We start from the raw sequence: 23,601 nt of genomic DNA, 5'->3' as shown, positions 1-23,601 counted from the left end.
GGACAGCCACCATAGCCTGAGTGGAACTGGGAAAGCTACGTGGCTACATGGGATGGGCTTTGCTGCCCCTGACATCAGCCAAACTTGACTTCCGGCAACCCCAGGGGACATCGAACTGCATGGGCCAGGTCCAGGGGAAGCCAGCAGCTGGTGCTTCCTGGAATAGGCCAGGGCTGACAAACTCCAAGAGGAACTTAAAGATCAACATTTGTTTTAATGCAGAGGCTCAGCTTGGAAGGCTTAGCTTTTGGGCCAGGTGCAGTGGCTCACGCCTGTAATCCCAGCACTTTGGGAGGCTGAGGCGGGTAGATCACGAGGTCAGGAGATCGAGACCATCCTGGCTGACACGGTGAAACCCCGTCTCTGCTGAAAATACAAAAACAAAAATTAGCCTGGGTGGGCCGGGTGTGGTGACTAACACCTGTAATCCCAGCACTTTGGGAGGCTGAGATGGGCGGATCACGAGGTCAGGAGATCGAGACCATCCTGGCTAACACGGTGAAACCCCATCTCTACTACAATACAAAAAAATTAGCCAGGCGCGGTGGCGGGCGCCTGTAGTCTCAGCTACTTGGGAGGCTGAGGCAGGAGAATGGTGTGAACCTGGGAGGTGGAGTTTGCAGTGAGCCGAGATCATGTCACTGCACTCCAGCCTAGGCAACAGAGCGAGACTCCGTCTCAAAAAAAAAAAAAAAAATTAGCCAGGGTGGTGGCGGGTGCCTCTAGTCCCAGTTACTCAGGAGGCTGAGGTGGGAGAATGGTGTGAACCTGGAAGGTGGAGTTTGCAGTGAGCCGAGATCGCGCCACTGCACTCCAGCCTGGGAGACAGAGCGAGACTCCGTCTCAAAAAAAAAAAAAAAAAAGGCCCAGCTTATGGAAGCACAGGTCCCACTGTCCCACCATCACATACCAGCACCTGATACTGGCAGACCAGATCACCTTGCTGCTGCCTTGGTCTTCACACATCCTGCCCCAAGACCCCTACTGTATCTTTTCCTTAACTCAGCAGTAGCCAGCCTTCTCACCAGATACAAGTGATGCCCATCCCTATTCTCTGCAGGCTGCAGAATTCATGTCTTGTTTATCTCTTTTCTATAATGATGGCCATAGCAACTAGGCTGTAAATTCTGCTCGACTTATCTTGCACTTTTAACAGGTTTTATCCATAGACACTGATGATAATTGTATGGCTCATTGATTATCTGCTGCTGTGCTGAGCACTTTAAAAACAATTCCTAATCCTCACAGTAACCCTGAGAGGGAAGGGTTGGCATTGCCCTCATTCTCCTCAATGGGACACTGAGGCTCCAGGTTAAGTGTGCACTCAAAGGGGTAGAGCCAGGATCGCAGCTGGTGACTCTCTCCCATCACGAGACTTAGAGAACATCTTATCTGTTCAGAGAGTTCTGATGAGGTGGTTAAGTCATGATGCTATGTGCCTGTGGCCTTGATCTCTCCACGTGGAGGATAGGGGTGATACGGGACCCACTTCAGAATGTGGTGAGCAGTCTGACAGCACCACTTAGATATAGACACCTCTGGGCACTGTTGCAGGAAAATAACAGCTGTCCTGTGTTGAGCTCTTAAATTTTCTTATTTAATCTTTACATTAGCCAGGTATGGTAGCGTGCACCTATAGTTCCAACTACTTGGGACGCTAAGACTGCAGGATTGCTCGAGCCCCTGAGTTGGAAGCTGCAGTAAGCCTCCAACTTGTGAATTATACCACTGCACTCCAGCCTGGGTGACAGAGACCGTCTCTTTAAAAATAAAACAAAATCCAGCAAGGTCTTTTGTTTTCCCTGTTTTTTTAGCGAGTAAACAAAGAGGCCAGGAGCTGCTAAGGGCTACACAGATTCTGCTGGTCCCATCTTCATTCCTTCTACCATGTGATGCTGCATTTCTAGCTTGTGGTCTGGTGTCTGGTTTTTTGTTTGTTTTGTTTTTTGGGTTTTTTTAACCACATAATTATAATCATTCCCTACATATAATGTGCCCTGTGTTTGTTTGTTTGTTTTAACTTAGCATGACAAAGCACTTTCTGCATTCTTAAGGAGTTTGTGACCCTGTCATGGATGGCTGTCGTTCCATTACACACATGTGTGTTGATTTACCTATACTTGCCCCTGAGTTGGAAATGTAGAGTGTTTTCTGGTTTTGCTGCTACAGTTAATGCAATGCAAAGCTTTATATGTAAAGCCTTTTCTTTTTTAGAATTATTCCTTAGAATAGATCCCTAGAGTAGGACTCTTGATTCCAAGAGAATCCATTTGCTTAAGACTCTGGGAGCACAGTTTCAAATTTCTTTCCAAAAGTGTTGCACATGATTCTAACTCTAGTACATGCTACTTATTTAAAAGTAAAAATGTCAGTAGCTCTTGCTGGTGTCTCAGCAATTTGGGAGGCTGAGGTGGGTGGATCATTTGAGGTCAAGAGTTCAAGATTAGCCTGGCCAAAATGTTGAAACCCTGTCTCTACTAAAAATATAAAAATAGCCGGGCATGGTGGTGGGTACCTGTAGTCCCAGCTACTCAGGAGGCTGAGGCAGGATAATCACTTGAACTCAGGAGGCGGAGGTTGCAGTAAGCCAAGATGGCGCCACTGCACTCCAGCCTGGGCAACAGAGCGAGACTCTGTCTCAAAAAAAAAAAAAAAAAAAAGTAAAACTGTTGTCTTTCCTTTAGGCCAGAGATTGGCTGCTCCAAGCTAAGTAGTGACATGTGCTCCATGGCTGCCCTTTTAGAGGGACAGTTGTGAGGGTAACCTGGTCAAGTAGCCTGCGAGGTGATTTCGAAGGATTTCAAAACAAAATAGGGATTTTTGGAATCTAGATTTGAGCAAAAGTCAGTGTGAGTCAGCACATAGGTACAGAATCTGCCAACTTTGCAATTCAGAAAAGGGGAAAGAAAGCCAACAGTTTTTCCTAGCAGTGTGGGCCTGCGTGGTCTCAGGCGCCTGTGTCTGCTGGGTGGACAGGTCTGCAAGCATTTCTCCGTCATCCCCACCCTGAGAGGAGGCAGAAGCCGGCCACAGAAGCGGCACACACACAGCCAGAGTGCCAGTGGGCTGTGACGCTGTTGTCCACTAAGGTTGCTGTGGCACGGGGAGTTTGATCATCTTTGTAGCATTCTTTAGAAGACCCCTAGGGGTTTCCACCGTTAGGGGCTACGCAGATCCCATCTTCACTTAATGGGACTCGTCATTGACACTTCCTAAGCAAGAACGATGTTGAAAGGTTGTCAGTGTGGTCAGTGGGTAGGGTTAATCAAGGAGGGAAGAAGACACCGTCCTTGGTGCTACAGGTCCTGCCTAGCCCTTGAGGTTTGAGAACACCCCTTGGAATAAACTAGAGAGGGAGGCACACTGGGTCAGTGCTGCAGATTTCCTCCCAGAAGCTTAGAAGCTGCTGGGGACATGGTAATCCACAGTTGTTTCTGTGTAGCTATGAAATGTGACGTGTTTGGGGCCAAAGATAACTTTCCTCTTTCAGAATAAAGTTTGCATTTTTCCCTAAAACAGGTAAATGATGGGAGATGAAACCAGATGATAATTCAGATTCTGGCCCTAGATAATTGCTTGGATTTCCTGAGGTAGGTTGGTTCCTACATTACGCATAGTATGAGAAACATTTAGGTGCTGCTAAAGGCCCAGGTGGCTCTTCAGTGTCTCTGAAGAACCACAAACACTTCAGGACTTGTCCAAATTATAAGCAAGAGGCTAGGCATTCAAAGAGCCGGGGACAAGCTGTTCAGGTGAGAATACAGGAGCTGAGACCCCAGTGCGGGAAGGGTCTGGGGTATCTGCGGGGTATGGCTGGAAGCAACAGCATGAGAGGGAGTGAGGGATGGGATGGACTGATGTCCAAGCTCCCTGCCATGGTCCAGCCAGAGGGAACCTAGGCTGGGTTCTGGACCCAAATAGGAGTGGGTTAGGTGTGAGGTGCATTTTGGAGGCGGAACAGAAAGGACCAGCTGGGGGATCGAATGAGGATAAAGAGAAAGGAGGAATTAGGTTTCGTTGCATGAGCAGCCAGTGGGTGGCTGTGTCCTTCGGGGATACAGGGAAGCCCAGGGGCCAGAAGTGGTGCTTCGGACATCTTTTGTCTGGAGCGCCTTTTAGACATCCAAGTAGAAGTGTTGAGTGCTGGGCGCAGTAGCTCACGCCTGTAATCCCAGCACTTTGGGAGGCCGAGTCAGGCAGATCAGAAGGCCAGGAGATCAAGACCATCCTGGCCAACATGGTGAAACCCCATCTCTACTAATATACAAAAAAAATTAGCCAGGCGTAGTGGTGCGCACCTGTAGTCCCAGCTACTCAGGAGGCTGAGGCAGGGGAATCGCTTGAACTCAGGAGGTGGGGATTGCAGTGAGCCAAGATCGTGCCACTGCTCTCCAGCCTGGCGACAGGGCGAGACGCCATCTCAACGGAAAAAAATAAAGAAGTGTTGAGTAACCAGTGAGCTGACAAGCCCACCACGTGGAGGACTCGGGTAGGATACATGGGCTTGGGGGAGTGGACCGCATTCTATGATGACAGAGCTGGCTGGCAGCGGGGCGAGGGACAAAGGAACCACTTCCCTGTTGGACCTTGAAGGCTGCATTAGAGCATGAAGAATCTTCCAGAAGAGGACACAGAGTGTTAAAAGTAGAGGGGAGTGTGTGTTTCCAGGGCGAGTGAGGAGGCTGGAAGCTTCAGGGCCAGGTCGTGGAGGGCACATCCCTTGTGTGAACAATGTGAACTTCTTCCTGATTGCAGCAGGAAGTCTGTCCATGGTCTTTAAACAGGGTAGTGAAATGATCAGATTTAGCCTCTCACATGATTATTCTGGTAGCAGAGGACTGACGGTGTAAGGATCCCAGCAAGAGACACTCAGGACCCTTAGGGACTCACTCTACATACAGGGTCCCTATTGTGCCGACTGTGGAGCCGCCTGGCTCACCTGCCCAGGGATTCTGGCCACTTAGCGGAAAGGCCAGTGAGGGACCCGGCAGAGCATGATGGTCTGGCCTGCTGGATTCTGTCCTGCTGAGGGTCTGAAGATGCTTATTCACACAGGGCCAGTTGTTAGAAATGTAAGCACTCACACAGACACGCTTTTCTCTCAGTGGTGCCTGCCTTTTTTTTGTTTAATTGCTCCCTGCAGCAGCACATTCCATGGTAGATTCCATGACAGGGCTATTCTCACTCTTGATTTCAGTGGTTTTGATGTTGTGTCTGTTGCCATAGCACCTGGAGCTAAGCCTTATCAAATAATTGCACATTTGGTGATCACTTAGGCTTCTAGAAATGTGAGGCAGGGAGGACCCTCAAGGGGCTCTGGTCAGAACTCCTGCTGCTGAGAGGCTTCACTGCATTCCCCCGGACTCACCGACAGCCTCGTTACACTTGATACGTCTGTGTGTGTGCACCAGTGCATTCAGCGCCTCCATCCTCACTACCCAGCGCCTTGTGAGGCTGACCAGGCCACAGCTTGCCCTGTTCTGCACCATTCTAGAGCTGAAGGATTTCCCCAAAATATGTCGCTAGACTGTGACAAACAGGCCCTTAGTCCAGTGCCTTTGGCGGGGGCCGGCTGGAGCAGCATGGCCATGTTCAGATGCCTGTCCCACCACTTGTTAGCTGTGTGCCCCCCGCCCCTTCTCCTCCCCGAGGGTGACAGGATCCTCCTGAAAAGTTGTTAGGAGGATTAAATGATTTGATAAATAAAATGTTTCATCCATAAGCACTCAATATATGGTAGCTGTTATTGTTATTCATCCCACTGTATCTAATTTCTCTACTCTTAAATTTTACAACTTTACTCAGTAGCCTATAAAATATTCTACATTTGTGGCTCCCGTAAATTTCCTCGTTGCTCTGCTGAGGCCATTTCTAGTGCCTGTGTGGTCAGTGTTATTGGAGGGCAACTGATAAACCAGCCATGCTCCCTACTTCCTCTCTAGGAGCTTGGCCTCCTCGGCTGTCTGCAGACCTTTGCCTCTTACATTATATCCAGTCCAGCTCTCACGTCTTCCCTGGTGAGCTGCTGTCCAGAAATCTGCTCTGTCACCTTCTGTGTGAGGAGCATCCTCTCCAGCTTGTCTCACTGCCTTAGCTCCCACGGTGCAGAGTTTCCTGGAAGCATGCTTGGAGGGTAGCAGGCCCAGGAGGCACAGTTGTGACTGGAGCCATGGCAGAGCAGCAACTGATACTGGTCACTACGAGCACCAGCCTCCTTATAAGTACTCCTTTTATAGATAGGGAAGCTGAAGCTGGGAGAGGTGAGATCACTCACCCAAGGTCACTTTAGTAAGTAGCCATGGTGGACTGCTCAGATGGGCCCAGAGCCAGTCTCCTGACCACTAGGTCATGTGGGGACACCAGGTGGCATGAATCTCTGAATCTCATTTTTCTCTGTGCTTGGGGAGGTGGTAACGTAGTTCAGTCCTTGGCGATGGTTAGTTGCCTGCCCAGGGCCTGTCAGCTTTAACGTTCTTCTGATCCTGTTTATGAAATGCAGGTAATATATTGACATTGCAGAAGCTCAGAGAACATAATTGAAAGTCTTGTAGATGGCAGTAAAATGGGAAGATTTTTCAGGCTGGTTTTCTTATTGGTCTGGTGAGGAGCTAAAAGTTACAGCAGGCAGTCAGCAGAGGGCCCCAGAGCCTCAGAAGTAAACCTAGATTTGGGCGCATGCCTGAGTATTGGCAAATTTCTGTAGGCGGGGCCCTTTGGCTCCACAGTGGGGCGTCAGGCATTGGAGTGCACGTCTCTGAGCTGGGAGGAAACCCCAGTACCACCAAGACGAAGAGAGGTGTGTAGGAGAAAGTAGAGTACCAAGAACAGTCCCAAAATCTGGTCACCCCCTGGTAAGATCACTGGTCCTGCTCCAGTTAAGAGTATGGGTGTGTGATAACAGGGCTGGGGCTTTGTATGTAAACCAGGAACCCAGAAGAGAGCAAAGAGCTGTTTTTCTAGGTCTGTTACTTTGAGGTATCCCCCTTCCCCTGATTTCTACTGGATTCTGATTTAGTTACTCTAATGGCCTCTGCATAGACAGCCCTTCCCCTTGGGCAGACTCTGATTCCTGGGATTTCCTGAGCAACACTCCCAGGACTCTGCACAGGAAGTGGAGAATGAGGTCAGGCCAGGACTGGAAGGGGATTCACCTGCTCTCAGAGCAATTAAATGGCAATTCCAGACCTGTTCTTAGTCACTTCTTTCCAATCTGAGGATGCTAACATAAATGTGAAAGACAGACAAATGGTTACGCACAAAGTGCTTAGGATGGTCCCTTTGTAAGGGTTTGCTATTATTAATAATCTACCAAAAGCCATATATGTGGCCTTTCAATACAGCCTGGATCTTTTATTTCATTCTTTTTTTCTTCTAGATTTCCTTTTTTTTCCCCCTTTATAGAGGAAAGCCTGAGAAAAGGGCAAGAAAACCAAAATAATATGGTTCTGTGATTAGCAGTCCAGTTTTACGATGGAGATAATTCACCTAGTGCCCACCTTTAGTGAATGCAGGTGGCATTGCCCAGACCACCCATACAGTAGAGCACATAAGGTCCAGAAGCAAAGACAGCAGCAGATGGACAACTCCTTGGCTGCTGTCACAGAAGCACGTGCTGAGCAGTCTCTAAGTCACGTGTGTTTGCTCTAAAATTAACATCTGGACAATGTAGAATTAATGCCATTAGAAAATGAAATCACTTCTGTTTTCCACACTATGTAAACCATACATCAGAGTGCCCTAAAAACGTGGTCTGTAGTGGTATTTTTCTTAGGTCAGGCCACTAGTTAGGTCTCTTACGAGGTTCATTTCATGTGGTTGGTGGGTTTTGGTTTGGTTTTTAAGGAGCAATAACCCTTCCCTATGGGAAATAATGGGCCTTGAATGAGGTTATGTCCAGTGTTCACTGGTCCCATTTTGAAGTGCCCCAGCTGGACGCACACCTGTGACCCAGGGCCAGCCTTGAATCTAGCCTGGAACAATGACCAGAGAGAAAGTGCTTGGAACCTGAAGCCAGTGGCTTTTCTGTGTTGAGGCTCAGGTTGCATTGTGTGTTTGAGTCTTCTTTCTCTCCCAGTTGTTAGGCCTGAAATGCCATTATTCCTTAAGAATAGGGACATAGGGGGCCAGCCTTTTCAGCTGGAAGCCATTCCTCCCAATTGTGTGTGTATTCCCCTCTGGTGCCCTCTTTAATGTCCAGGTGTCTTGTGTGTGCCAGGAGCCCCATGAGAGCTGTGGTGGTCACACAGCCAAGCAGACAGGATGGACAGGGGACTGTGAGGAAGCAGAGGCCAGTGGCTTGGCCTGAGCACTCAATGCAGGTGCAACTCAAGGGGGTTCCCCAGCGGCTGTTCTCACAAATGGGGCTTGACTTGGTTCAGAATCATACTTTTTACACCTGCCGTCAGCACTTTTAAGGTCAGCTTTGTTTTGTGTTAAAAGTTTGCATAAAATTATAAGGTGTATAGCTGGGGAGAAAGAAATTTCTTTGGCAAGGAAAGAACTTGAGGCTGGGCTCGGTGGTTCACACCTGTGATCTCAACACTTTGGGAGGCCAAGGCGGTCCAATCACTTGAGGCCAGGAGTTCAAGATCAGCCTGACCAACATGGCAAAACCCTATCTCTCCTACAGATACAAAAAAATTAGCTGGGCATGGTGGCACACGTGGCCTGTAGCTCCAGCTACTTGGAAGGCTGAGGCATGAGAATCGTTTGAACCCAGGAGACAAAGGTTACAGTGAGCCGAAATCGCATTGCACTCTAGCCTGGGCAACAGAGCTAGACTCTGTCTCAAAAAAAAAAAAAAAAAGAAGGTGGCTGGGGTGGTGGCTCACGCCTGTAATCCCGGCACTTTGGGAGGCCGCGGCGGGTGGATCTCGAGGTCAGGAGATCGAGACCATTCTGGCTAACATGGTGAAACCCCGTCTCTACTAAAAATACAAAAAATAAGCCGGGCGTGGTGGTGGGCGCCTGTAGCCCCAGCTACTCGGGAGGCTGAGAGGCAGGAGAATGGTGTGAACCTGGAAGACGGAGCTTGCAGTGAGCCAAGATCGTGCCACTGCACTCCAGCCTGGGCAACAGAGTAAGACTCCGTCTCAAAAAAAAAAAAAAAAAAAAAGAAGAAGAAGAAGAGGGCCAGGTGCAGTAGCTCAGGCCCTGTAATCCCAGCACTTTGGGAGGCCAAGGCGGGCGGATCCCCTGAGGTCAGGAGTTCGAGACCAGCCTGAACAACATGGAGAAACCCCGTCTCTACTAAAAATACCCAATTAGCCAGATGTGGTGGTGCGTGCCTGTAATCCCAGCACTTGGGAGGCTGAGGTAGGAGAATCGCTTGAACCCAGGAGGTGGAGGTTTCAGTGAGCTGAGATCACGCCATTGCACTACAGCCTGGACAACAAGAGTAAAACTCCATCTCAAAAAAAAAAAAAAAGAATTTGAATAGAGTTAGCGCTACAGGCTTCATGACCGTACTCCTTTGTTTGCTTGTTTGTTTGTTTGTGTTGAGAGGGTCTTGCTCTGTCACCCAGGCTGGAACGCCATGATACGATCATAGCTCACTGCAGCCTGACCTCCTGGGCTCAAGCAGTCCCCCTGCCTCAGCCTCCTGAGTAGCTGGAACTCTTAAGTGGGCACACTACACCCAGTTAACTTTTTTTAATTTATTTTTTGTAGAGAGTGTCTTGCTTTGTTGTCCAGGCTTGTCTCAAACTCCTGGCCTCAAGTGACCTTCCTGCCTCAGTCTTCCAAAGTTCTGGGATTACGGGCATGGGCCACTATACCCTGCCAAACTCACACTTCCCCTGTCCCCTGGGATATGGCCCAGGAAAGCCTGCCCCTCTGGGGCCTCTAATTCTTGTGTGTGCAGAACCTAGCATGTGTGCAGAGGGATAAGAATTGAATGAGGTGATATCTGTGAAGTGCCCAGCACAGTAAATAGCATACAACAGACTGTTAGTAGTTAGTACCTTATTTGAATGTACCAGAATCACTACTTTTTTCCCTGCCATTGTTTAAAATAAAAAATTCACCTTTTAAATTGTGGGAGCTCTGCTGTAGTTACATATGAAGCTATTTTTTCAGCATTTTCACCAGTAGCCATTCTATACCCACATTTGCTTTATTTGTTTATTATTTTTATTTATTTTTTATTTTTTTGAAATAGAGTCTCACTCTGTTGCCCAGGCTGGAGTGCAGTGGTGCGATCTCAGCTCAGCTTTAAAGACCCCCTGCTTTCCACAACTATAAATGAGTGAGCATCACCTCTTTTTGAACTAGTCTCCCCAAGAATTCCCAGCTGGCTTTTTTCATTTGTTTTTTTGTTTGTTTTGAGATAGAGTCTCTGTTGCCCAGGCTGGAGTGCAGAGATGCAATCGTAGCTCACTGCAGCCTCAACCTCCTGGGCTCAAGTGATCCTCTCACCTTGACCTCCCGAGTAGCTGGGACTACAGGTGTGTGCCACCACATCTAGACTTTCTTTCTCTCTTCTTTTTTTTTTTTAAGAGATAGAGGGCTAAGTGCAGTGGCTCACTCCTGTAATCCTAGCACTTTGGGAGGCTGAGGCAGGTGGATCACGAGGTCAGGAGTTCGAGACTAGCATGGCCAACATGGTGAAATTCCGTCTCTACTAAAAATTCGAAAATTAGGCACAGTGGCTTATGCCTGTAATCCCAACGCTTTGGGAGGCAGAGGTGAGTGGATCATGATGTCAGGAGTTCAAGACCAGCCTGACCAACATGGTGAAGCCCCATCTCTACTAAAAATACAAAAATTAGCTGGGCATGGTGGCGGGCGCCTGTAATCTCAGCTACTTAGGAGGCTGAGGCAGGAGAATTGTTTGAACCTGGGAGGTGGAGGTTGCAGTGAGCTGAGATCGCACCATTGCCCTCCAGCCTAGGTGACAAGGCGAGACTCCATCGTAAAAAAAATAATAATAATTAAAAATTAGCCAGGCATGGTGGCGCGTGCCTGTAATCCCAGCTACTCAGAGGCTGAGGCAGGAGAATCGCTTGAGCCCAAGAGGCAGATGTTGCAGTGAGCGGAGAGCATGCCAGTGCACACCAGCCTGGGCGACACAGCAAGACTCCGTCTCAAAAAGAGAAAGCGAGAGATGGAGGTCTCCCTGTCTTTCCGAGACTTGTCTCAAACTCCTCAGGTGATCCTCCTGCCTCAGCCTCCCAAAGTGCTGGAATTACAGATGTGCACCACTGCACCCCGCTAATTTTTTTATTTTTTGTAGAGACAAGGTCATGGTGCGTTGCTCAGGCTTAATATTTTTCTTATTTGCTGTGATGACATGGGATGTTTTATTCTCCAAATCTAGCCAAATGGAGAAATTCCTTGCAGACCCTCACTCTGGGTTGTGGCCTTGGCCTCCTGCACTTGATCCTGCAACTTGCTGTCTTCCCTGCAGACCGCCCTACGTGACAGGTCAGCTTTGCTATTCTTCACATCACCCCCAGTTGGAACCTGCAGTGGCTTCTAGAGTCTTTGTCACTCTTGTTAGTCTGGCCCCTTCTTCCCTTCTCACAAACTAAGCCAGTCCCCCACCTGCCTGCCTATTCTTGCAGATCCTTTTGCCCATCCTCCTACCTGCTCTTCACCTCTTGACCTGTACTGCTGTCTCCACAAAGCCATCTCCAGCCCACTCCACTGTGTCGAGCCTGTTCTTGAACAGCAGCTGCACTGACAGGAACCACGCTAATTACCGTAAGCAGGCAGAGTAGATAGGTGGGCAGGCAGAGGCCATGCTCTACACCCTATGGCTTCATAGAAGAATCTCAATAACCACTGACTTCCCCCACTTGGGATGGTGCTGGTGACCAGTGCAGTACTATCCACAGGTGGGGTGTTTGGTGTTGTAGAGGACACATTGGTCTCAGGAGGTCCAGAGAGTGGTGGGAATGCCCACACTGTGCACCTATGCCCCTGTCTCACCCTGAGTCAGTGGAAAGATGGATACACCCTGCCCCTGCCCCGTGTCTCTTGTTAAGACACAATACACCTGTAAACCACAGATCCTGAGCTGTAACCCAGGACATCTCAGCACTTTTTTGTACATTTTCCAATTTCAAGACATCCCTCTTGGTCAAATGGTAGAACCCAGTAGGGCTCCTCAGCACTGTCCTGGGAGTGTGCTGCCTGTGTCCCAGAGAGCCCCGGCTCCTTGCCTCCCAGTGCTCTACAGCATCTTGTCTCGAGTCCTCCCTCACATCTATCCTCCACCTTGTGCTACTCACCAGGAAGCCACAGCAGCCTCCTCACAGGCCTTCTTTCTTCCAGACTCATGCTCCATACCAGCACCAGTGTGCTTATGTGATCACTTAAGTATTTATGTGATGAGTGTTTATCGTTGGGTACCAGCAAGAGAATGTATGTAAGTGGATAAAAATGTAATTCAACATGTGTTTTATGAATTCTCTTTTATGAAACCTCTTTTTTTCCCCAGAACATCAATTCAGAGTCCAGCTCCGGTTGAAATTCATCAGTGGGTTAAACTCTGAGTTGTCTTGATGCTACAAGCACTACATCATGTGTGTGTAGTTTCATTCTAAAGTCTGGTTGCTTCACTTCTTGTTATTAAATTTAGCAAACATAACTCTCCAACTTGGCGTTTTTGTAGAATGGGATCCTTTTATATAAACATTAGTAAAGACCAAAGTAACTGATATAACTACAAGATTATCATTCCTCCAAAGTAAACATGTATTTAAGGGCAGCTGCTTCCAGGAAGCCATGTGCTCTTCTGGATGGAAAATAAATTGGTGCCATTCTTGGTTTTCTGGGACTTAGTCCCAGTCTCTACAGCCTGCTTTCCATCTGTCCCCCAGAATCAGTACTTAACGTCTCCAACACGTATGAAGAAGATCAGAGGGCACAGCATGTGTACGAAGGGACAAGAACTTCTCTGATCCACTGCCGTCTACTGCTTGATAGTCATCAGTGGCCACTGTCTTGGTCAGCTTAGCTGCCATAGTAAAATACCAGACTAGGGGCTTATATATGCCGTCAGTTTTCCTACAGTTTTGGAGCTACAAGTCTGAAATGAAGTTGTCAGCAGGTTTCATTTCTTGTAAGGCCCCTGTCCTTGGCTTGCAGAGGGCTGTCTTCGTGCTGTGTCTTCACATGGTCTTTTCTGTGCGCTCCTCTGGTGTCTCTCTGTCCTTCTTATAAGGCTATCAGTTAGATGGGAATAGCACCCACCCTATCGGCCTCATTTAATATAATCATCTCTTTAAAGGCCCTGTCTCCAAATACAGTCGTTGTACAAGGTGTCAGAATTGAGGGCTTCACATATGCATTTGAGGGAGACACAGTTCAGTTCATAACAGCCATAGATAAACGGTGTGTCTTTTTAGCACGTGTAATTCAGTTGGGAAAACAATAGAAAGCACGAGCAGTTACCACTGGGGTAGAGTTGAGCCGAAGACAAGTCTATTCAAGCATGAGCAGCTGCGTCCCCACTGTGTTCATCAGGATTTCCAGCCTTCACATGGGCTCATGGAGCAGTTGCTGAGCCTGAGTAGAGCGCAGCTTAGGGAGGCTGGCAAAAGGCATGTTGCCTCTGGTGAGGTTTTATCCTGTTGTCCATCTGTATTATTTAGAGCAGTTTCTGTAGAGAAAAAATAATAAAAACAGTATTAGCAAGCACCAGAACAGGCTGCCACTCCGGCAGCTCTCCCAGAACCAAGTAGTTCCCAGAAATCACTCTAGGCCTCCTAGGGAAAGGAGAGGCATGGTGGTTCCTCCTGGGCAGACCTTGAGTCCTGCCTTCCTAGGGTGGACCTTTGCCCCTGAAAAAGGCTACAGACGGCCTCCTTATGTCGCCACCACAACAAGTTCCTCCCGGGTAGGCCACATAACTGGAATTGAGAATTTGGGCTGTGGATTAAAGCTGAAAACACCACTCAAAAAAAAAGAGAGGGAAGTCACATTTCAACATACTGTGTTACAAGACCCAGTTATACCACCTTAGTTGTACTTTTGCTTCCAAAGGTCACCTTAGGTTGTCGGACATGAAGAAACTAATGAACCAGTGGGGGTGGAAATTAAGCATGCTTTGGGGTCAGAATTTAATTTCTTACTCATAAATATTTCTATGAAATGATGGAATCTCCTAAGGTTTGTTTCATACATGATTAACTGTACCTAAAATTTAAATCCAAGAATAAACAAAAAGAGGAAATAAAAGACGGTCTGTATTTTACCCAACCATCAGTTCAGCACTCTCCTCTGGTTCTGGGTGTCCCCTTTTGTCAGCCCCTCCATGCACATTGGAGGAGCCCACTTCCACGTGGCTGGGTCCTCTGCAATTGGGCAGCAGCACTGTGGTCAGGCATGTGTCATCTCAGGGGAGCAGTGCATGTGCAGGAAATGGATCCTGAAAATCTCACATCCAGGTTGTTTATGAAAGTGATTTCCAGACCGGGCACTGTAGCTCACGCCTGTAGTTCCAGCACTTTGGGAGGCCAAGGCAAGTAGATCACTTGAGGTCAGGAGTTTGAGACCAGCCTGGCCAACATGGTGAAACCCCATCTCTATAAAAATAAATACATAAATAGCTGGGCATGATGGTGCGTGCCTGTAATTCCAGCTTATCGGGAAGCTGAGGCAGGAGAATCACTTGAACCTGGGAGGCAGAGGTTGCGGTGAGCCGAGAGATCGTGCCAGTGCACTCTGTCGTGGGTGGCAGAGCGAGACTCCATCTCAAAAAAAAAAAAAAAAAAAAAAGGATTCCCAAACTCACCATCCACAATCTCACTTTCTTTTCTTTTTTTTTTTTTTTTTTTTTTTTTTTTTTTTTTTGAGATGGAGTCTTACCCAGGCTGGAGTGCAGTGATGCGATCTCAGCTCGCTGTAATCTCCACCTCCCAGGTTCTAGCAGTTCTCCTGCCTCCGCCTCCCAAGTAGCTGGGATCACAAGTGCACACCACCATGTCAGGCTAATTTTTGTATTTTTAGTAGATGATGTTTTGCCATGTTGGCCAGACTGGTCTCAAAACTCCTGAACTCAAGTGATCTGCCCACCTTCACCTCCCAAAGTGCTGGGATTACAGGCGTGAGCCACTGCGCCTGGCCAACGCAGTCTCAGTTTTAACAATGGTATCTGGCAGATTTGATACAAAGTTTAGGTCTTGATTTACAAGCATGGGCAGACACCTCACCTCACTCTCTAGCATCTTTGGTCTCTTACTGCTAAATCTGTCAATAATCTTTCACTTGAGGCAAGATGGAGTGATGATTTCATAAGCGTTGAGTAAACTCTGCCAGTCTTTTCAGCCACACTGAAAAGAGTGGATAATGAGTGTGTCAGCCTCCCTGTGATTGCCAGTGGCAAAGATTGGTCTTCTAAAGATCTCATCATTTCTTTTTTAAATAGAGGTGTCAAAGGATCAGCAAAACCAAGACCTGGATCACAAGAGGTCAGAGCTTCTCAATTTTACTATGTGTCAGAATCACTTAAAGATCTTGTCAGATGCAACTCTGGTTAGTAAGTATAGCCGGAGCCCGACCGCCCATATTCCTCTCAGGCTGGCAGGTGGAGACAGTCCTGCCTAGCAAGGGACTGGGTGTGATAGTTTCCCCCAAGGGGGCCATCTGTAGCCAGCTGCCTGTGTTGAAATACTCTCTAATGCTCTTTATAGTATTAGGTTCACAGAACTAAACATCACTTATGCTACTGCTTATATTCCTGGGGGAGAGGACTAGATTTCAGCTGGATAAGAGCCCTGTGGGGATGAGTGAAGGTATGAGAGTAGTAGCATCTGGAGGCATCGGGTGGAGAGTATGCTAACGAGATAGTGTTTTACTATTTCCCATAGTAAAGATATGGGGAAGATACACCATGAGTAGAACACCCGAACCTTATGAACCAGGAGAATGAAGGGCATGAAGCCCTGGAAGGGCAACAGCAGGCCCCGGCTACTTCCTAACAGCGTTCTTTCTCAGGACTGGGATCTCTGGCCCTGCTTCTGAGCCCTCCACCCTGGGTGTCTCCCACCTACATTTTTTATTCTTCTGTATCGAGTTGCCCCTTTTTTCCTCCCTCCTGTGACCCTCATACTCAGTTCATATCTCCTGTCCCCAAGAGAGGCTTCCCTTTTTGTCACATTTCACTAGCAAGGAGGCAAAGATTAAAAGCCCGCTTGGCTGGGTGGAGTGGCTCACGCCTGTAATCACAGCACTTTGGGAGCCAAGGCGGGCAGATCACGAGGTCAGGAGATCGAGGCCATCCTGGCTAACGGGGTGAAACCCCGTCTCTACTAAAAATACAAAAAAGTAGCCGGGTGTGGTGGTGGGCGCCTATAGTCCCAGTTACTCAGGAAGCTGAGGCAGGAGAATGGCGTGAACCTGAGAGGCAGAGCTTGCAGTGAGCAGAGATCACACCATTGCATTCCAGCCTGGGCCAACAGAGCGAGACTCTGTCTCAAAAAAAAAAAAAAAAGAAAGGAAAAAAAAAGTCCGCTTTACTATTTACTCTGAAAAGGATTTTGATTTTTATGAGAATGTGAAAAACTACCAGGGCAGCCGCTTTTCTATGCCTGCTGTATAAACAGTACTTTGCAAGATGTCCTGTCTGATGTCCACAAAGGGGTATTATCAACCCCAAGTTCAGACAGTTTTGTATTCTTCTGTCCCTGGATACATGAATTCCTGCCATCTTTACACGGCACCCTAAAATACCAATGCGAAGTTACCTGCTCAACTTGAAGCTGCGCTGTACCCTGGAACCAGCACTTCTGCTGAATGACTCTAGATGAAGCCTCGACTTCCTCCTTCCCACCACATGCCCAGACCCCAGTGTCTCCTTTCCTGACCTGGTCCAGCTACTTTAAGTCCAGCTGTTGTCAACCTGGGCATGAGGAGGAGTGTCAAGATGGCCTTTGTCCTACCTGGAAGGAAGCTTCCTGGAATCTGCAGCCTTTCTTCCAGGGCATGCTGACAGTGGAGTTCCAGCAGGCAAGAGCTGGTTTTGCTGGCTCTTCCTGCCAGGCCAGGATTCCCAGTAAAACCCTGGGAAACCCAGGGGTAGCCCAAGTAGTGAGCAAAGACAAGGTCAGTCTGGCTTGTTTCTGCCCAAGTGATAGCAGTGTTTCTATTTGACAGTTTGAAATGATGTGTTATTAGATCTTCCTACGCATGGCCCTGCTCCTGCAGGATGGAGAAGGCTGGGGTTCTCCTGGTTCCCGGGCATTGTTCTTCATCAGCAGAGTCACCTCCAGGGTAACTAGAGATAGGGCCGGTTTTCAGTTCCTGGCAGTGACCCCCGGGACTTCTGTTGTGAGAATGAGCCTTTGGATGCCTTTTTAAAGAAACTTTGATTCTGAATGAATTCTAAATTAATGGCTTTTAAACTTTTTGCTTGTAACCTATAGGAAGAAATATAAATTAACATAAGCCTCATCCAAACATAAATAAATGTAGGTGTAACAGGAACAGTAGTTTTATAAAACAAATACTTGACACATTGAATGTGCCCTAGTATTTTCTGTTTTAGCTTTCTTTAAAAACCACTAGTCATAATCTACTGAAATGACTTTACAACCCACCAAAGGGCCATGGCTGGCCAGGCACAGTGCCTTACAGCTGTAATCCTAGCATATGGGAGGCTGAGGTGGGTGCATCCTTTGAGCCCAGGAGTTTGACACCAGGCTGGGCAACATAGCAAGACCTGGTCTCTACAAAACGTTAGCCAGATATGGTGGCATGCGCCTGTGATCACAGCTACTATGGGCACTGAGGTGGCAGGATCACTTGAGTCTAGGCTTAAGCCCAGTGAGCTATGATGGCACCACTGACTGCACCCCAGCCTGGTGACAGAATTAGACCCTGTCTCAAAAAAAAAAAAGGAAGTCATTGCTATAGTAACTTCGGTTCCACAACCTGTATTGTATGGAGCATCTACAGGGAGCAAATCCTTTGGAAGGAGCTTAGTCACAGCCTCCTCTCCTGCGCTTTCCAGGCTTTGAGAAGCTTGGCAGGAAGGCGGGAGAGGCCCCACCTTCAGAGGCGCAGCTCAGAGGGTTTGAGAACTCCCCGTGAAAGGGATCCCTGCAGGTGGAGTTCTTTGGGAATCAACCTCATGCAAAGCCATTGCAGAGGCTCTTCTTCAGCATCTGTTTACTCTGGGCGCAGGCCAAAGCCCTTATCATCACCTCCCAGGCCCCAGGCAGCCTGCAAACCCAACCCTCCTCGTCTCCTTACAGCTCTGCCCACCCTGCTCCTTCCTGTTCCCTGTGCCTGGAATTCTTTCCCCCAGATAGCACCAGACTCACTCCCTTGACTTTAAGTCTTCATTTACCTACACCTTCGCAGAGAGGCCTTCCCTGATCACCAGTTTATAGTTGTGAACTATTTTCCCCTCTCCACCCCAGTGAATTCTTCCTTCCTGTATTTTTTTTCTCCTTAGCACTTACAATCATGTCTTACTATATATTTCACTTAACATGTGTCCCCACCGCAGAGCAAGACCCATAGTCCTTAGTAGGAGCTCACATATTGGTCTTGGAATTTTTATATGAATGTCCACATCTTGCCATTGCCTGGGTGTTACTGATGCAGTCTCAGTGATTCTGTTAAACTGCCATTTGAGAGAAACAGTCATCTGTATTTGAATAATATAAGGGAATTGGTAATTTTGTTTGTAGTTACTATGATAAAAATAAAATTGAACTTTGAGTTATTCCAGAAAGACTTTACCCTCCCACTCTGTCCTCGAAGCCCTGGTCCCCATAGTGTAGTAAAAAGCCAGCAGCTGTGTGTGGTCTTTCCCAGAGCAGTCAAGCTGATGTCTCGGTGCCTTGTAACTTTCCATCCCTAGGGGGCAGCATTAGCACGGAAACCACATATAAAGCTTCGCCTATTCCAATTTGTCACCTAATCCTGGTGGCTCAGGGAAACAACTTTTCTAATCCACAGAAACAAGACTTCAGGATTTCTTTTTTCAAAGCCTGCTTCTGTACATAGAAATGGTAGGTGAGGTGTATATGAAAACCAAGAAATATTTAAGAACAACGTGAAATCTTCCCCAAAGAAGCCGTTTCCTCAGGACTAGGGGATGAGGTGGGGGAGGCTTTGTAATGTTTCCCATAGCTCTCACTTGGCCACTCCCAGATTTGAATTAATTCATGTTAGAATTTTGTGTGTCCTGGCTGGGTGCGGTGGCTCACTCCTGTAATCCCAGCACTTTGGGAGACCAAGACGGGCAGATCACTTGAGGTCAGGAGTTCAAGACCAGCCTGGCCGAAGTGGTGAAACCCTGTCTCTACTAAAAAATAGAAAAATTAACCAGGTGTGTTGGCGGGTGCCTGTATTCCCAGCTACTCGGGAGGCTGTGGCAGGAATAATTGTTTGAACCTGGGAGGCGGAGGTTGCAGTGAGCCAAGAACGTGCCATTGCACTCCAGCGTGGGCAACAAGACAAAACTTCATCTCAAAAAAAAAAAAAAAGAATTTTGTGTCCTTTAAGAACTGGACCCAGGCAGCAGAGGAGAATGATGGCCAGTGGGGGAAGCGCGCAGCCTACCCTTGGGCAGCAACTGGCTTTCCACAGCCTCTGGGGGTGTTGGGGAGAGCCAGGCTGGGACACAGTCAGACTGACTGCACATTTTCAGTCCTGACCCCTCTAAACCGGAAGTTCTCTTGGGCACACGTTTTCAGAGTTTTCTTTTTGTGAGCTCCTTTTATCCTGATTGAAGAGATACCAGCTTCCACGTCTTGAAACTATAGGAGAAAATCAAGAAAGAACATTCTAATTGAAATATATGCAGTACTTTCTCACACCATCTGCAGGCATTTGGTCATTAGCCATTTGGTGATAACTGCTCTTTGTAGTTTAACTCATTAAATTGGGGAAAGACATTAGGGAGCAAAGAAAGGAACGACAGTAACTCATATCTTTAGGGCTCAAGCTGTAATGAATTAACCTGAAAGGGTCGTATTTTATATTAATAATTTCTTTTTCTCGTAAACTACTTGGAATAATTATAAATAAGACCCAATAGGGAGGAAATAATGTTCTTTCAGGGAGGATGTGGATAATGCTTTTTTTGCCCATGTAAAGTACAAAAAAGTCCCAGTAGTTGGGTGGGATACATTTATAACTCTGCATGGAGAAGATGTGCTTTGTCTTGCCAGCCTCCACCTGAGATATTCAGCACCTTGTGTCGCTCAAATCTAGTGCTAGGCCCTAGAAATCCAAAGATACCTGAGACATCCCGTGGTTGATTACGAGCCTCTCCAGGTCAGGAATTCTCCTGGCTTCATCTCCATCACATCCCCATGTGGCACAGAATAGGCACTCAAGTGAACTTGTTTTTTGTTTTGGGGTTTTTGTTTTGTTTTGAGGCGGACTCCCACTCTGTTGCCCAGGCTGGAGTACAGTGGCAGGATCTCGACTCACTGCACCCTCTGCCTTCTGGGTTCAAGCAATTCTTCTGCCTCAGTCTCCTGAGTAGCTGGGACTACAGGCATGCGCCACCACACCCAGCTAATGTTTGTATTTTTAGTAGAGATGGTGTTTCACTCTGTTGGCCAGGCTGGTCTCGATCTCCTGACCTCGTGATCCACCCGCCTCAGCTTCCCAAAGTGCTGGGATTACAGGCTTGAGCTACTGTGTCCAGCCTTAAGTGAACTTTTTTTTTTTTTTTTTTTTTTTTTGAGACGGAGTCTCGCTGTGTCGCCCAGGCTGGAGTGCAGTGGCGCGATCTCAGCTCACTGCAAGCTCCGCCTCCCAGGTTCATGCCATTCTCCTGCCTCAGCCTCCCAAGTAGCTGGGACTACAGGCGCCCACCACCATACCTGGCTAATTTTTTTTTGTATTTTTAGTAGAGACGGGGTTTCACCGTGTTAGCCAGGATGGTCTCGATCTCCTGACCTCGTGATCCACGCACCTCGGCCTCCCAGAGTGCTGGGATTACAGGCGTGAGCCACCACGCCTGGCCAAGGGAACTTTTTTTTTAATGGTTGAATTGAGCCCTCCATGCCAAGCCTGTCCATAGTGACCAACAGGACATTATCTTTGCCACAAGGAGCGCCTGGCTTTTGGAAGAGATGTGACATACAAGACGCCATTAAAAGTGCAGTAACAATGCATAAGCCAAGGGCTCTGGGAGCCCAGTGAGCAAATGCCAGCTTTTCCCGGGTCCTTTGGGTTTCCCAGAGCCACTGGTTTTGGAAAGGAGAACTGGTGAGTAGGTGTTGCCAGAGGAGGAGGGACATTCTTAGGCAGCGTTTTGTGCCATTGAGGGCTTAGTGAGTGTGGGTGCTGACTCAGGGAGAACTGATTCTCTGAGCTCTCTCTCCTGTCCCAGCTCCATCTACTGTCCTGCTTGCATTCCCTCTGCCTGGAATGCTTTTCTACCAGATAGACTTCAGGTTCAAGCAGAAGTGCTAGCTCCACACAGGCCTTCCCTGACAAACCAGTGTCAGATGGCACCCTCCCTGTTAACACTACCTGCCCCTTACCTGGCTTTAGTTTCCTCTGAAGTACTCACCATCTTCCTCAGAGTATAGAGTTACCTGTTTGTGAGTAGACTCTAAAAGGACAGGGGCTTCGTTTTATACCGATCCCACTCTGCCGCAGTGATGGAAGGCTCTCAGTGGCACTGGTGAAAGGGGCAAAGGTGGGAACGTGAGACTGTCTTCATTCCTTTCAGTGTAGAAGCTGTCTCTGTTACCTGCATTGCTCTGAACAAAACTGACCCAGAGCAGTTTCAGTGATGGTGATAATCTCAAGCAATGCCATTAGCACATGTTAATGCCATGATCCTGGCTACCTTTGAGGAGGTAAGTGGCATGTATTTATAAGTAAGGGTCCAGGGGTTGGTTGAAGGAGTGACTGTGGAACACTTCATGGAGCCTGTCTCTGTTCAGGCAGTAATGGAAATCTAAAAATGGACTTCCTTTTGCTATGCTGCCAGACATACAACTGGCCAAAGGTGGCAGGAACAGCTACTTCCTCACACGTGTCCAGTCTGAGATCACCCTGTGATTAGCAGGTTCTTATCATTACCAGTAAGAAAGGGTATCCTCAGATCTGATTCCATCCCATCCTGCCTCTTACTGAGCGTTCCCAGCTCTCCAGGAAGCCCAGGCAAACAGGCATCCTGCACAGCTGCAGCTGCACGGCCATGCCTTTGATGCCCTGACGCTCACACCCAGCTTTGCTGATTGTTCCTCTCTGGTCTCCTCACACAAGATGCCATTGTAACCTCGGTTTGTCTCATGAGCCACATGCCCTTGAGTTCTCCAGTAAATAGTGACCTGCTCTTGGTAGCAAATACCATGTCAGCACGCAGTGGCACTAAGAGTAGAAAGAGCAAGTAGATTTGGAATCAGACAGACTCATGTCCAAAGCTCTGTGACCTCGACCAAGTTAATTGGATCCTCTGAGCCTTCTTTTTCTCTTACCTTTTTTGTTTTTGTTTTTGTTTTTGTTTGAGCAGAGTCTCACTGTGTTGTCCAGGCTGGAGTACAGTGGCACAATTCAGCTTATTGCAACCTCTGCCTCCCAGGTTCGAACGATTCTCATGCCTCGGCCTCCCAAGTAGCTGGGACTATAGACATGCACCGCCATGCCTGGCTGATTTTTGTGTTTTTTGTAGAGACGGGATTTCACCATGTTGGCCAGGCTGGTCTCAAACTCCTGACCTCAAGTGATCCATCTGCCTTGGCCTCCCAAAGTGCTGGGATTACAAGTGTGAGCCACCCACCACACCCAGCCATATTTACTTTTTTAAAAATGGGAATAATGCTCTAGTACTTCCCTGTAGAGTTGCTGTGAAGATTGAGATGTATATGCAAAGCACCCTGTGCGAAGATGTGTAAGTTTTCAGTCCTAGCAGGTTTCATTTCTTTCTTTAACAAAAAATCTAGGCCTACAAGCTGGGTGCACACCTTTAAGTTCAGGCTACTGAGGAGACTGCCACAAGCTATGCTGGCACCACTGACTGGGCAAAACAGTGAGACCCCATCCCTTCAATAAACAGCCCATAGGGGCCAGGCACAGTGGTTCATGCCTGTAATCCCAGCACTTTGGGAGGCCGAGGTGGGCAGATCACTTGAGGCCAGGAATTCAAGACCAGTCTAGCCAATGTGGCGAAACCCCGTCTTTACTAAAAATATAAAAATTAGCTGGGCATGGTGGTACATACCTGTAATTCCAGCTACTTGGGAGACTGAGGCATGAGAATCTGGAACCCTGGAGGCAGAGGTTGCAGTGAGTCGGAATCACACCACTGCACTCCAGCCTAGGTGACAAAGCGAGATGCTGTCTTAAAAAAAAAAAAAAAAAAAAAAACCTAAGCCTTCAGGAACATTGGGCTAGTACTGTGAAAAGCAGGAGTTTTAGACCTTTGTTAAAGATGTTCCTCAGGCCAGGCATGGTAGCTCACATCTGTAATCCCAGCACTTTGGGAGGCTGAGTCTTGTAGATTGCTTGACTCCAGGAGTTTGAGACCAGCCTGGGCAACATGGCAAGACCCCATCTCTACAAAAAATTAGCCAGGCATGGTGGTGCACACCTGTGGTCCCAGCTACTTGGGAGGCTGAGGTGGGACGATGACTTGAGCCAGGGAGGTCGTGACTGCAGTGAGCCAAGATTGTGCCA

At 47.9% G+C, this 23,601-nt stretch overlaps 2 protein-coding genes and 1 long non-coding RNA gene across 6 annotated transcripts in view; 2 read left to right on the top strand and 1 right to left on the bottom strand.

Annotated features, from left to right (window-relative positions):
- The window catches only part of LOC104667537 (protein PMS2CL-like), a 1,213,215-nt gene that overhangs the window by 526,164 nt on the left and 663,450 nt on the right, over window positions 1-23,601 (bottom strand). The gene's annotated exons all lie outside the window — the stretch shown is intronic.
- Window positions 1-23,601, top strand: part of RNF216 (ring finger protein 216) — a 158,903-nt gene that overhangs the window by 91,077 nt on the left and 44,225 nt on the right. The window lies entirely within an intron of this gene.
- LOC104665230 lies at window positions 4,382-21,783 on the top strand. The gene is made up of 3 exons (XR_748387.1): window positions 4,382-4,489; window positions 17,957-18,051; window positions 21,650-21,783. It is a non-coding gene; the product is annotated as an uncharacterized LOC104665230 (long non-coding RNA).

Source organism: Rhinopithecus roxellana, chromosome 6 (assembly GCF_007565055.1).
Source record: "Rhinopithecus roxellana isolate Shanxi Qingling chromosome 6, ASM756505v1, whole genome shotgun sequence".
NCBI lineage: Eukaryota > Metazoa > Chordata > Mammalia > Primates > Cercopithecidae > Rhinopithecus > Rhinopithecus roxellana.
This window is presented reverse-complemented; position numbering and strand designations above follow the sequence as displayed.